This window comes from Nicotiana tabacum, chromosome 7 (assembly GCF_000715075.1).
Source record: "Nicotiana tabacum cultivar K326 chromosome 7, ASM71507v2, whole genome shotgun sequence".
NCBI lineage: Eukaryota > Viridiplantae > Streptophyta > Magnoliopsida > Solanales > Solanaceae > Nicotiana > Nicotiana tabacum.
In genome coordinates, this window is record NC_134086.1 from 16,271,909 (window position 1) to 16,286,449 (window position 14,541).

At 35.8% G+C, this 14,541-nt stretch overlaps 1 long non-coding RNA gene across 1 annotated transcript; it reads left to right on the forward strand.

Moving 5' to 3' along the window:
* The first annotated feature begins 2,189 nt into the window (after window positions 1–2,189).
* LOC142182647 (uncharacterized) lies at window positions 2,190–8,501 on the forward strand. The gene is made up of 2 exons (XR_012711507.1): window positions 2,190–2,743; window positions 8,239–8,501. It is a non-coding gene; the product is annotated as an uncharacterized LOC142182647 (long non-coding RNA).
* Window positions 8,502–14,541: the final 6,040 nt, after the last annotated feature.

The window sequence follows — 14,541 nt, forward strand, 5'->3', positions numbered from 1 at the left end:
AATTATTGAATTGCATTTGTATATATCCAACTATATTTTTGATAATATTAGACATTTTATTAGTGATATCTTACATGAGAAGTGTAAAAACTGACCGATAATTTAAATTTTTTTTTTTGCTAAACCAGAGAACATTTATAATTGGCACAAAGCTATAAGCTAGTTTGGTTGAAAGAAAAAAAAAAAGTATGATTGTACATACTAGCTTGTATTGTTTTTCCTTTTGTTTGGGTATAATAGGCTTCAATATTTCGTTTTGCTAGTGGGTATATATAATATCCCTGAATGTAATTGGTAGTGAAGCTAGAAATTCATATTACAATCGTATTTTAAAAAATACTAGAGCGTCACACGTTGGATTTGAACTTGATCCAAGGTAATTTTTAATTCTCCTTTATCACTAAATTAATTTTTTTTCTTATGTTAAAATACAATTTTTTTCCCTAACCTGATATGATACTCGACTTGTTCTAGTTACATTATCTTTCTAGCCTATGGATTGAACTTGTGTTTGTTTTGAATTTGATTTTGTACTAGATGCTCTAATATATATGCACAACTAACTACAGACGTGCTTAGTTTTCTGTATTGTTGAGAAAGTTATTGCGTGTGTTTTTAGACTTGTTTTTCCTAATTGAGTAAAGCCGATATTCCATACAAGCTGTGTATGCAAATTAATACTAAGTACTGACGGAAATTATGAGATCACATGTAATGATCCGGTAGGTCATTTCCAGTTTTAGTCCTCAATTCTATGTTTTGAAACCTTGATTAGCTCCGTTTTAGCTTTCCTCGATTTACGTGTGCACTCTGTATCTTTTTTCTGAAGGTTTTTATGTGAAAAATTGATAAAAATGTGAAATCATGCTTTAAAGCTCATTTGAGTTGACTTCGGTCAACGTTTTGAGTAAACGGACCCGGATCAGTATTTTGACGGTCCTGGGGGGGGGGGGGGGTATGTGTAACGATTCGACTGGTCGTTTTGGGATTATGCACTTCGCTCGGTATCTTGAGGGCTCGAGTATATCTGCATGATGTATTATGACTTGCGCAAATTGTCGGTATTGGTTTTCAAGTTATCCGGAATCGATTTGGAAGAATGAACTTCAAGATTTAAGTTCTAAGTTTGAAGAATTGACCAAGTTTGACTTTTTAGCATTTGACCTCGGAATGGAGTTTCGTCAGTTCCGTTAGCTCCGTTGGGTGATTTTGGACTAAGGAGCACGCCCGGATTATAAATTGGAGGTCCGTAGTCGAATTCGTCTTGAATTGGTAAAAGTTGGATTTTACGAAGTTGATCGGGAGTGGACTTTTTGATATTGGGGTCAGATTCCGATTCCGGAAGTTGAAAGAGGTCCGTAATGACAAATGTGACTTGTGTGCAAAATTTGAGGTCAATCGGAGTTGAATTGATATAGTTCGGACGCTCAGTTGCGATTCTAGAAGTTCTTGAAGTTTAGTTTGATTTTCATGCGTTTTGGCGCCCGACTCGTGGTTTTTGAAGTTATTTTGATTATTTGAGCGTGCGAGCAAATTCGTGTTGTGTTTTTAGAGTTGTGTACATACTCAGCTGAGTTTCAGATTGGTTTCAGAATGGTTTTTCTTAGTTGTTGATTGCTGGTGTTGACATCCAATTTTGTCCCTCCTTTCTTCTAATTAATTTTCTTGAGCTTCTAAGTTACTAATAAACTGAATAACCTATTTTTGCTACAATTGTTTTTACAATTGGTACTACTACTATCATTAGTATTAATATTAGTATTAGTATTAATGATATTATTATTATTCTTATAATTACTACTTTTACTATTATCACTATTATTATTATTACTACTATTACCACTTATTATTATACTACTTTTAGTATTATTATTATTATTATTATTATAATTATGATTATTTATTATCATTATTAATTCTATTATTGCAATTAATATTGTTACTACTTTAAATTATCTACTTAATATTATTTTATCATGTATAAATTTATCAATTTAGGGGCCCAAGAAAATACTAAGAAGAAAGGAATATTAAGACCATTTTAAGCCCAAAGTTCGGCCATCAGCCAGCCCATGACTTAGCCAACCAAATCAGGCCCAAACGAAATCTTCCACTTTAGCCCAAACAGTAGAACCCTCTAGAACTCCTACTAAAACGCTGTCGCTTAGTGTCTAAGGATATCAGGTTTTTCCTAATCCCCCAATTTTCTCCCCCCCTTTCCTCTTCTAGACTAAATTCCATGGGACCTCCGCCATGGACAGATTTTGTTTACTCCATTTTTGTGCAAAACGTACTTCTAACAGAGTCCGTTGCTACTCAATCTCTCCAAAAACGCTCCTCTCTCTCTCTCTTCTTCAACGGGTCAGTCAACAAATGAAGACAAAAGACTTCTGAAATTTTGGTTCTCCAATTCTGAAGAACTGATTTCTCAGAGCTTTGTTTTGATTTTCATAACGGCTCTTATGGCCGTTTGAATTTCAAATCCCACAAAGAAATTAAGCCCTAGTTTTTTCATTATAAATAGTGGTGTTTAGAGGCCATTGAAAAAGAGAGGACCTGGGAGCCGCCTCTTGCTTCTCTGAAACTCGCTAATTTTCTAAAATCATAGCTCGACCAACTCTTTCTCTATTTGGTTTGCAATATCAAAACAGAGACGCTTTTCTTTGCTCAGCCAAGGTAGCGAGTTTGAGGTCGAAGTGCGATAGTTGATCGACGACGCTCCTAGTTCGCTGCCCGCAAAAAGGTCAGTGATCTTCCTTTTCTCTCTTTTGATTCTGCAAATTTGAACAAATTTATGCTTCAGTATTTTTGTTAGTTTCCTTTCGTGATTTAGATGTCATAAAAGTAGGTATCAGCATACTTTAATTGACGGTTTGATTCGAGTAGTTATTCTCTGTTTGTCTCTTTTGGTAGAAAGTATATTTAATAGTTGTATATAAAGGACCCTGAATGCGTTATTATACATATTAGAAACATGTGTTAAGGAAAAAATTTCTTCTTATTTGTTGTAGAAACCATGGCTTAACTCTTACATAGTTATGTCTATAAGACCTACTTGTCTGTTCTGTGCTTAGGCGTAAAGCATGTTTAGACTTACTTCTCTGGCTGTTTGGCTTAAGTAATTTAAAAAATGAATATTTTGTGTTTAATCTCTGTTTCACTACTTCTGTATTAACAACATGATGATATAGAATGGTACGACAGGTAAAAGATTGGGTATATATGAAGCAAGCTCTTTGCAACTTGATAATACATCGTTTAAACTTACGAAGGAATAACTTTTAGTGCATTATCATTTAATTTTAGACCTTAAAATGTGATTTTTACTGTGATAGCTAGTTGGGTATGTGGTGAGTAATTTGTAGCCTTAACATATTTTATGAGTAGCATGCTTGTATGAGTTTGCCGATGGCTGCGCTTCTTAAACAATGAATAACTCTGAATCTATGAAACTCTTTTAGCTAAAAATATAGTATTAAAACTTTATGGTAGCCACATAAACCAATGGTTAAGTTGAGTTGAGTTATGCCCTCTCTCTCTCTCTTACATAGTCAATAAAATATATATCACCTTATGACAAGCACTATGATTAGACTCTCCCTTTTATTCAAGTCACGAGTAAGAGTAATATTTGGCCAAACTGCAAAAATCAGCTTATTTTGAGAATTTTTTTTTTTTTTCAAAAGTGCTTTTCTCAAAAGTACTTTTGGTGAGAAGCAGTTTGTGTTTGGCTAATTAGTTTGAAAAATACTTCTAAGCAGCAATTAGTGTTTGGCCAAGCTTTAAAAAACTGCTTCTAATTGTATTTTTCTCAAAAGTGCTTCTCAAAAATGTGCTTTCGGAGAGAAACTACTTTTTTCTGCTTCTCCAAAACTGCTTTTGCTTCTCCTCAAAAGCACTTTTTTTTTCTTTTTCTAAAAGCTTGGCCAAACACCTCAATTTTTGGCCAAAAGTGCTTTTGGCAAAAAAAAAAGCACTTTTGGCCAAAAACGAAGCTTGGCCAAACAGGCTATAAGAGTTTACTGGAAAGGCTAATTAAGAACAACTTCAATTGGTAATCCTAAATTCATTTTTTTAAGAAAATAGAATGCCTATTGGGGATTTTGTAAATAGCTCTTAACTCAAACTCACTTAGATATTTAAGCTTCTGTTAGAATCACGGTCCATAATTCTATTAAGCTAGTAATTAGCTAATTAAACAAACTATGGTATTTTGGATACATGTTAGGATCTTATATTTTCTTAAGGGAGATTGACTTGAAGATTTTAAGTTTTGCTAAAGAACAAGAAGTATGTTGTGAAATGGTTGATTTTGTTTACTCGCGCTTAGAAGAGCATGCCTTTAGGATAAAATACTTAGCTAGCACTTCATTTTGAATTTAATGGAAATATGCAGAGTTTCTGTTTGAATACTTTTCTGGGGGATAAATTGGATTTCTATATTATGGTGACTTTCTGGCATGACAAATTATTTGCTTTCACAAAGCTTACAAATTATTTGACAAAGCTTACAGTTTGGTCGTTAGTCCCGGTGTAATTTGCTTTCGTGATGTCATTTTTATTCTCATGGTTACTGGAAAAGAGTATGATCTCCTTCCTAATTCTATTTCACCTTCTCTTTTGCATATGCACTTGGAGCAAAATATGACCACCATTCTGAGCATGGAGTCATCACATTACTTTTTCTTAGAAGGCACCGGATAGCAAGAAAACAAGCTAAAATTGCTTGGGACACCTATGGCGTCTTTCTTATATTTTCTTCTATCATCTGTTCCATTTACTCTTTTTATGGTTGTTGAGTTATATGTTCAAGGCTATTTCAAGTTTCGGGGTTGTATGTGAAACTCACGCTCAGCCATAGGATTAATAACGGTTTTTATTAATCAATTAGGTTCTTCCTATCCTACCAGGTAAGTATTTTTTTTATCACATGATAAAGAGCATCTATCTTTGGGACTTAAAAAGTCAGTTTCAAACCAGTTAAAAGCTCTCCTACTAACATTTTCTTACCGCAATAAGTTTAAATATCCTTTATATTAATATCACGCTTTGGTAACCTTGTGTCTATGAAACAAATAAAATGCATCTGCTTTCTTAACTTTCTTAGTTTCAAATCCAACTTTATGAAAATGACGTTTTCTTTAAACATTTTGCTCATATTGTTCCAAGTGCTTTACAGGACTTAAATTTTCCAATCCAAAAGTGGAGTTTTACAAATTATTTGAATTTTGACTTATAAAGTTTCAATGAGATATTTTTCTTACTCTTTAATGATTGTAAGCCTTAGTTAATTAATTTAAGTTTGGCCGGTTAACCGTAATTACGGATCACATAGGGTGCTTTTACAAACTTTCCTATATGATTAATTAGAACCCTTACCTATAATTTCAATGTTAAGCAAACCATAAAATGGAGTTAATTTTAAGCATTATTTAGCTAAAATTGGTGTTCTAATTCACCATTAAATTAATTGGGTGACGACTCTTTTAAAACTAATTAAACCTTCAGAATTATCAATATGTTATACTCTAGTTTGGCCTGTGTTAAAGTGGGGTATAACAGCTGGTTCTGGTTTCTTCGCATGTGCGATGTACTGGTCTCAAATGCGGCCATCGCATTTGCGAAGCCTGGGCGGCTGGGCAATTTTCGTATTTGCGATGAGGCTGCCGCATTTGTGAACTTTTGGTCGCAAATGCGACCTTAACAGGGAAGTCTCCAGGTTCGCAATTGCGATGAGTTTTTCGCATTTGCGAACCTTCTGCCGCAATTGCGACATCTGCAATCTGTTAAGTGCTGAGAATTTTGAGTTTTTGCTTCATTTTCACATTTTTGAACCCTAGTTTCGAGGTGATGCGATTTTGTGAAGGAATTTTCATATCAAAACATTGGGTAAATATCTTTAATCAATTTTCAATTATATTTCATGATTTTATACAAGATTTAACATCTAATTCATGAGAAATCTATGGAAAAATTTGGGGATTTTGTCAAAGTTTTGAAAAAATGAAAATTTGAGATTTGAGAGTCGAATAAGACTCAGATTTGAAAACAAAACACATATTTGGACTCGTGAGGCTATGGGTAGTCAAGATCTACCCTTGGACCCGTATTTGAAAACATATTTGAAAACAAAATACATATTTGGAATCATGAAATATTTCATGATTTTATATAAGATTTAACATCAAATTCATGAGAAATCTATGGAAAAATTTGGGGATTTTGTCAAAGTTTTGAAAAAAATGAAAATTTGAGATTTGAGAGTCGAATAGGACTTGGATTTGAAAACAAAACACATATTTGGACTCGTGAGGCTATGGGTAGTCAAGATCTACCCTTGGACCCGGGTTTTGACCAGGCGAGCCCAGGATTTGACTTTTGTTGACTTTTAGAAATTGAATAAAAATCACAGCTTTATTAATTGAAATTGTTTCCTCTTGTATTGTGTGATGTATTCAAGTCGTCTTTGGCTAGATTGAGCTGAGCGGAGGTGAATTTGTAGAGGATAAGGCTAGAGTGAGTGTTGAGTTAGCCGAATTGAGGTAAGTGTTTTGCCTAACTTTGTTGAGAGAATTTTTCCTCCTATTTGTCATTATTTGCTACATGCGGGGGTGATACATATATGAGGTGACGAGCGTATATGTATGTGCCGGGGTTAATCATGCTCGGGGGTAGACTATGCTATAATTGTGTCTTGTAGAATTACGTAACTTCCTTGCTTCATGCCTCACTTGATTTACAGCTATTAAGAACGTAGTGTAAAATGTTAGAAATCAAGACTTAGCCTAATATACCTTGATCACATTTGATAGAATTTTGAGAATACATGATGTGTCTAGTTTGGTCATCTCTATGCGTAATCATTACTACATTGCTACGGTCGATATTTTGAGATGCTGGATTCTATGCTTGTGTTGCTGATAAATTGTGAGATTTGTGGAAGTACTTGAATTATACGACCCTTGAGGGTTTATTGAATTATTGTTGGCGTAAAAATTCCGTGATTGAGAATTTGTTGGAATATTCGTCTGAACACTCTCCTAGATGTTATTTATACTTCATGCCTTGTCATTTTATTGATATCATATGCTTGGTAAGGAAGAGTGTAAAGCACGAAGGGTGATACCGTACCATTTCATATACATTATCATATAAGGAAGAGTGTAAAGCACGAAGGGTGATGCCGTGCCATTTCATAGACATTGTCATGTGAGGAAGAGTGTAAAGCACGAAGTTGATGCCGTGACATTTCATTTATACTGTTACGCTTTTAATATTGTGAGGTCATGGCACAAAGGGTGTTTTCGTGCGGGTTAGGATGAAGGACATGCATTATGATGTGATATCTGTTTTCCGTGTCTACATTTCCGTACCTTGAGCTGTTATTGTCGCAATTATACATTCTGAGTGATATGTTGTTACTGTCCCGTACTTGACCTCTATCTCAATTGTTGTTGTGTTGTCCATGTCTTTTACTTGCTTAACTTGCATATGCCATGCCTACTTCCTGCTTTTGAAATTATACTCATGTCATACCTATTCTGTCGCACTCTAGTTTAAGCATTTCATTATGCTAGTCATTCATGCCCTTACTTGCTAAATTGTAAAGATCATGTGTTTCCTTCTTATTTTTCATATTTGTACTTAGGACTTCAATATACTAGTTAATTGATGCTGATACCCATTGCTTTCCAATTGTTGTTATTATTCACATACTTTCCGTTTAGTCCTTTACTATTGCCTACATATATATCCTTGTCCATTGTTGTCACTTTTATGTTTCCTACTTTGTAATTCATGTTACTGTGTTTCTATCATACGGTTGGTTCTATTATACGTACATTTGGAAGGATAAGTCGAACGCACGAAGGGTGTTGCCGTGCTAATTGAATTGTTACATAAATTTATTTATAAATGGTGAGGATGAGATAGAAGGACGAAGGGTGTTACCGTACCATGTGACTTGATATCTTGGATACACTTCTTATACCAGAAAAGATTGTAAACCTTCTATTGTAATTCCTGCTAGTAATTGTTGACTGTCTCATAGAGTTGTATGCAGTACTTCTGTCTATTATGTTTTGAACTGCCTATACTGTTAGTCTAATGTACATGTTATATAACAAATAGCATCTTTCAACTAAAAGCCTCATTAGTACTTCGACGGGGTTAGACAAAATACTTACCAGTACATGAGGTCAGTTGTACTGATACTGCACTTCTGCACATTGTGTGCAGATATTTGGAGCGGAGCTACTAGTGACGTCGGGTGCTGATTTGGAAGATGTTCGTCTGTTTGGATGTAGCTTCCATTTGTCCTTGGTATCTTAGGTTATTGCTAATTTGTATGTAACCTTTAAACAGAACATGTATTTATTTGTATCAGTCTTGAAATTTCAAATCTTAGAAGCTCGTGAATAGTACTACCAGGTCTTGGGTAAACTTGTAGATGTTCAGTTATCTATTCTTTTATAATCTCAATTGAGTTGTATTTTCTGTTAGTTGGCTTACCTAGCAGGTTGAGTTAGGTGCCATCACGACTTGTGATTTTTTTTTGGTCGTGACAGTATGTGATTTGGGACTTGGGCGTATGCCCGAAATCTGTGATAACCTGATAGGTAATCTAGAGATTTAAACCTTAATTTTGTATTTCGAAACCTCAAATAGTTCCTTTTTACCTTCCTCAATTTGCGTGCACGGTTCGTATTTTTTTGGAAGGCTTTTATGTGAAAAATTGATTAAAATATGAATTTTTGTTTTACAAATCCATTTGAGTTGACTTCAATCAACGTTTTAAGCAAACAGATTCGGATCTGTATTTTGACGGTCCTGGTGGGTCCGTATCGTGATTTGGGACTTTATAAACTAGAGAATATTTATAATTTTGTGCCGTTGGCACAAAGTTATAAGCTAGTTTGGTTGAAAGAAAAAAAAGTATGGTTGTATATACTAGCTTGTATTGTTTTTCCTTTTGTTATAGGCTTCAATATTTCCTTTTTTCCAGTGGGTATATATACTAGCCCCAAATATAATTGGTAGTGAAGCTAGAAATTCATATTACAATGGTATTCGGAAAAATACTAGAGCGTCACACGTTGGATTTGAACTTATGATCCAAGGTAATTTTTTGAATCTTCTTTATCACTCAATTAATTTTTTGTTCTTATGTTAAGGAAATTTAACAGTTCACATATTACTAAAATTTCATTTTTACCTTTCTTGCACAATACAACTTTTTGCCCATATCATGATATGGTATTCGACTTGTTCTAGTTACATTATCCTTCTAGCCTATGGATTGAACTTGTGTTTGTTTTGAATTTGATTTAGTAATAGATGCTCTAATATATATGCACAACTAACTAAAGACCAGCTTAGTTTTCTATATTGTTGTGAAAATTATTGTGTGTGTTTTAGACTTGTTGTTTTTCCTAATTGAGTAGAGCCGATATTCCATACAAGTCGTGTATGCAAATTAATACTAAGTATTGACGGAAATTATGATATCACATGTGATGATCCGTTAGGCCATTTCCAGTTTAATCCTCAATTCTATGTTTTGAAACCTCGATTAGCTCTATTTTAGCCTTTCTCAATTTGCATGCGCACTTCGTATCTTTTTTGGAAGGTTTTATGTGAAAAATTGATAAAAATATAAAATCATGCGTTAAAGCTCATTTGAGTTAACTTCGGTCAACGTTTTGAGCAAACGAACCCGGATCAGTGTTTTGCCGGTCCTAGTAGGTCCGTATCGTGATTTGGGACTTGGGCGTATGCCCGGAATCTGTGATGACTCGATAGGTAATCTAGAGTTTAAAATCTTAATTCTGTGTTTTGAAAACTCAAATAGCTCCTTTTTGCCTTTCTCGATTTGCATGCATGGTCCGTGTCTTTTTTCGTAAGGCTTTTATGTGAAAAATTGATTAAAATGTAAAATTGTGCCTTAAAATCCATTAATCCGTTTTGAGCAAACAAATCCGGATTAGTATTTTGACGGTCCTGGTGGGTTCCTATTGTGATTTGGGACTTGAGTGTATGTCTAGAATTGAATTCGGAGGTCTCTAGCTCGAGTGATTGCATTTTGTCGAAAATTTGAAGTTTAAAGGTTTAAAAAATTTAAAGCTTTGACTAAAGTTTGACTTTATTGCTACCTGTGAGCACGTGATTTTTGCCCTATGTGAGAATTACTCCCAAAAATTTAAAATAAAATAATTTTCCTTTGTGTGCAATTTTGAGAATTTTCGTGACATTTTTGGATAATTATTTGTATTTGTCTGTGCATGTTTATTTATTAGATTAATAAAAAATACAAAAATATGTCGCATTTGCATTTAGGATTTAATTCTACAATTAGGAGCAATTAAGTTTGTTTTACAAGAACAAAAATCATAAAAATAATGTACGTCGCATTTTAGCATTTAATGTCCAAATTGTGTGATTTTATCGTAATTGCTATTTAATTGTGTGTTAATTATTATTAAGAGTTAATTAGCACTTTTATAAATTAATTTAGTTCTATAGGTTAATTTAGGATTTTTAGAATGTTAGTTTTATTTAAAGAAAAATAAAAGAAGAAAAAGAAGCAATGGAAATAAGAAGAAAATCGGACTAGGCCACCTTTTAAATTAAATCAATCAGGCCCAAACCAAATAACCCCTTATCCAACCCAAAAACCCACCGACCCGGTCCAGCACTAAACCAAAAGGACCCTCCCCCTTTCAGTTACCCTTCACCCAAACAACCAAACCATAGAGGCCCCCCCCAAAAAAAACACCCGACCCCTGCTGCATCATCTTCTCCGAACGACCTCACCCCCCCTTTGCGTCGTCTTCTTCGCAGCACCCCATCCCTTCCGTTTCATCTTCTTCACCATCCTCACGACGGACCAGCGACGCAGCCACACACAGCCACCATCGCTTCTGCTTCACCTTCTTCATCGTCGAGCTCCAGCCATCGACGACCAACACCCTAGCCAGCCCCATCACTTATGAGCAACCACCAGCCATGAACGACCACAGCACGTCGACCTCCAGCTCCCTCGCTGCCCTCCTTCTCCTTCTTCAAACACACACGACGCAACCATACACGAACGACCCAACTCACTGCCGCTGCGTCGTCTTCTTCAACACTCCAGCAGCCCCCACGTCCAGTAGCCACCGCCACTGTCACAGCCAGCTCCAAGCTCTCGTCGTTCACCTCTAGCCAAACCCAGCAACGTCGCACACACTCACGTCCACATTCAGAAGACAGAGGAGGAACGGACTTAGAAAGCAACGAAAACAGCCACGAAATAGATAGAGTTCGGTGTTTGCTGTTCTTTCAAAACGTTAACTTTAAGTCATTTCTAAGAAATAATCGAAATGGATTAGCTCAAGCGTTTGGGTTCGACGCGAAGTTTTTTTTGGTGTCTGGTCGGAAATCGAGGTTGCCATTCGAACCCGGACTTCATACTAGTAGGTTTCTGTTCTCTTTTCTTTTAGTTTTCGTTCAGCGAATTCATCTTCCGCTCCTTTTCTTCTTTCTATGATTGTGTTTGTGTTCCGATGGGTTGGTTTGAATTCGAACCCAGATCTTTGTTTGTATTAGAGATAATTCGTGTTCATTTTTGTTTGAAGTTCGTTAGTTTTTCATCAAGTGATTTAATGTCGAGTGTTTATGTGCTGGTCCTTAGTTTTTGATTTAGTTTGAATCATTCATCTTTGTTATGATGTTGTTTGATTTAGTTTGAGGTCAACTGATGATTGAGTTTAGTGATTTGAATCTACTTGTTTGTCCTATTAAGTTTGTTGATATGAATCTGACCATGATAAACGGAATTGGGAGTTTGTTGATATGATTGACCATGATTTTCTGAAAAATCTGGAGAGGATAAGTTTTACACAGTACAAGTTTTACACAGAGGAGGCTAGTTTATGGAGAAAGAAAAACGAGTTCTCTTTCAGTTTTTTAGAGAGTCTAGGCTGGAGTTTTAACATTTAAAAGTTCAGTAATTTGAGGGTAAGAAGAACATGCTGGTTTTTAATCTAAAAGGTTCAGTGTTTGAGAGCTAAGAAACTGAAAAGTGAGGTCTTCTTTACTACAGAAAATCAGAATCAGTTTGTTTCCGTTTAATTGAGGGTTTTAAGTGGCTTCTTGAGTTGTTGTTCCTGGTCTGCATTGGTTTGTGTTGATACCGTTTCATTGAGTGTGCTGGAATCGTGCTAGTTTTCAAATCTGTCACTGGGTGTTCCGTTTGCTGGTTGTTGCTAGTTATTGTTGCTATTGCTGTGTTACATACTACTTTGTTGACCTTCCTCTTCTTGTATTGGCAATACCAGGTACACAACTATAACTTTGGCATTTGTAAGCTGAAAACATGAAGTTTGAATATACGTGAAGAGTTGAAATTCTGCTTTGGTTTCAATATGACTTGTGTATTTAAATTCTTCAGTCGCTGATGATAGGTAGATCCCTGTTAGTATGTAGTAAGTGGACTGAAACGGAGTTGTATGAGATATTTTTTTTTATTAAAACATGTTAGCATCTGGTAACTGATTCCTGTAGTTAAAAATGAGCTTGTTGGACTGTTAAATTAATCTGGACCGGGACTGTTTGGATCTTGGAATATGATTATGTAATAGTCGTATTAGTTTAGTTTTGTTTCGTAGTATAATTTGTGAGATTAGAGGCCAGCTGCAAGCTGAAACAGGAAAGTGTTTTGGAATTCCTGAATTTCACTTGTATTAAATAAATTGAGCTGAAATTAGTAAGGTGGGTCTAAAATTGGTAAAAAGTAATTAGTTTCGTTTTTGATATTATTGTTCGTCAATTCTGTATTTCTATTTATAATTTTAATTTTTTGGTAATATTCACTTATAGAATAAGATACGAAATAATCTCCTTTTGTACAAGCTCGATTACAATTTCCCATTTGCATTTGTCTTAGATGAATAACTAATAAGTCACGTCCCTATTTTAAGCATGTAATTAATTTGGAGATTTTCTTTTAGAGACAAACTTAATAAAAAAGTAGTCACTTTAGGATTGTCCTTTTAAAATAAATGAGATGAGCCTCGCCTAGCAAAACGCATAGATTACGGGGCCCTCACAAATGTACATATTAATTACTTAGAACTCGGGATCGGCCGCTTAGCGAATTTCACGGCCTTTTTCCCAAAAGTAATAATGTGTTAGTCACTGTTAGACGCGTATTTAATAGTGTTATCTTCTTAAACTCGGGTGCACATTTATGTGACCCAAATCCAAATCTCAACGAAGTCGGAACGTATCGAAAATTGCGGGTACATTTATGTGGCGCAATTCGAGATGCATTCTCACGACGTTGCAATTCTTTGAATAAATAATAACAAAAGCGGTAAATAGTTAAAATTTGCACGTAGGTTCATAATTGTATAAAATCAGATAATCAAGCCGAATATGACAGTTGAGCGACCGTGCTAGAACCACGGAACTCGGGAATGCCTAACACCTTCTCCGGGGTTAACAGAATTCCTTATCCGGATTTCTGGTGCACAGACTGTTAAACAGAGTCATTCTTTTCCTCGATTCGGGATTCAACCGGTGACTTGGGACACCACAAGTCTCCCAAGTGGCGACTCTGAATCTTTAAATAAAATCCCGTTTCGATTTGTCCTTTAATTGGAAAAACTCCCTTCTGCGCCCCTTTGCGGTGGCACGGGTGAAAAAGGAGGTGTGACAGCTCTGGCGACTCTGCTGGGGACCTGGACCCAGAATCTCTGGTTCAGGGTTCAAGAATTCGACCTTGGAATGATTGTTGTAATTGGCTTTGCTTATTGTCTGATTTTTACATGTTTTGGCCTAATGTGCTAAATGTTGCTTTTACCACTTTGATATTATCTGAACTGTATATAAACTGCGCCGAAACCCTTCTCTTCTTACCTCCGGAGAGGAGCTTGCTGGTCGAGACTCTCTATTCTGTTAGTGTCATACCTTGAAATAAGAAAGAGGCCGAATAAGTTACAAAGCCGGACGATCCCGCGGGTCCCCGGTACGTAGCCCCCTCCTCGACTCGAGTTGTCCGCTCGGGTACACAGTCTAGAACAAATACCCAGGTTATGAACCTAGAATAACTCAGCTTCGTGTCGGATCCCTAGTAGGAACGTTTGTTTACATCACGTGCATTTGACTTTGGAGGCTCAACACAGGGGTTGGGTCTGTCTAGGACAGGTGTACCAAAAATGAAAACGACCATCCTGATGCATCTTACTTGCTTCTACTTGTGCATTTATTTGTTTCGAGCTTGCATGCTGACCGGCTTTTGAGGAAAGAGAAATAGCAGTGTGAGGGTTAAATTGCCTGTTTTGGAAAAATCATCAATGTCCGAATAGCGTCGAAACTCTGTCGAATTTTTGAGAAAAAAGAAAAAAAAGAAAAGGGTTGTGTTTATGAAAAAGGGTTTTATTTGCCTTTGAAAAGAGTCTTGTTTTCAAAAGAAGTTTGTTTTATCAGCCCGAACTACGCCGGTTTGATTCTCACAGGATGTGAGATACGTAGGCAGCCCTCATCGGGTCCAACCTCCCC